The sequence below is a fragment of the Arachis ipaensis genome, chromosome B08 (assembly GCF_000816755.2).
Source record: "Arachis ipaensis cultivar K30076 chromosome B08, Araip1.1, whole genome shotgun sequence".
Classification (NCBI taxonomy): Eukaryota; Viridiplantae; Streptophyta; class Magnoliopsida; order Fabales; family Fabaceae; genus Arachis; species Arachis ipaensis.
In genome coordinates this window covers 122,690,291-122,691,074 of record NC_029792.2, presented here as the reverse complement: position 1 = coordinate 122,691,074, position 784 = coordinate 122,690,291, and positions in this window count along the sequence as shown.

Below are 784 nucleotides of genomic sequence, written 5' to 3'. Positions count from 1 at the left end.
ATTATGTATTAATTAAGAAATTATAATTTAAAGCATTTATTTATGTATTAGAATATTTTATATTTGTTAGAATCTATCAATACTCTTCTTTTATATTAGCCTTTGATTTTCATCTAATAAAATCTAATGGTCTATATAAGTGTGATTCATTCAATAAGCACATAATTGTTGAGCTCATTTTAGATACCCCTTGTTTATCCCTCTTTTTTCTTTTTCTTTTTTTTTTATGTTTGTTTAGACAGAGGTACACTAAGAAATTAACTGAGACACTGGTAATTGTACTTCTGAAGACAAATTTCATGAATATAAATAATAATTTTCATAAAATAAATATTCTTGTAAAAAATAAAAAAAAAACTTTTTTATTAGATATAAAGAAATATTTATTTTTTAAGTTAAGTGTTAAAAAATATTCAAAATCATGAATGAGTACTTTGATTATCAAAATATTATTCACTAATAATATCAAGAAAGTTATACATGTATCAATATTTTTTGGGCAAGATTAAAGATAGTTATAATATAATTAACATTTGACAGATGAAATAATAATATGATTATTTATCTAATAAAAAAAATATCATTAAACTAAGAATCGAATGCGATGTTGCATAGTAGCAACAATAAGTTTAATCTAACATACTTTTTAATAAATAAAAATTTAAGATTTTGACCATCATTCAATTAAACTTATCCATTTTTTTACAAGACTATGTATGATTGATTATAGTTGTAAATTTTTTTTATTTTCATAGAACATAAAAAGTTAAATTCTTTTTTTAAA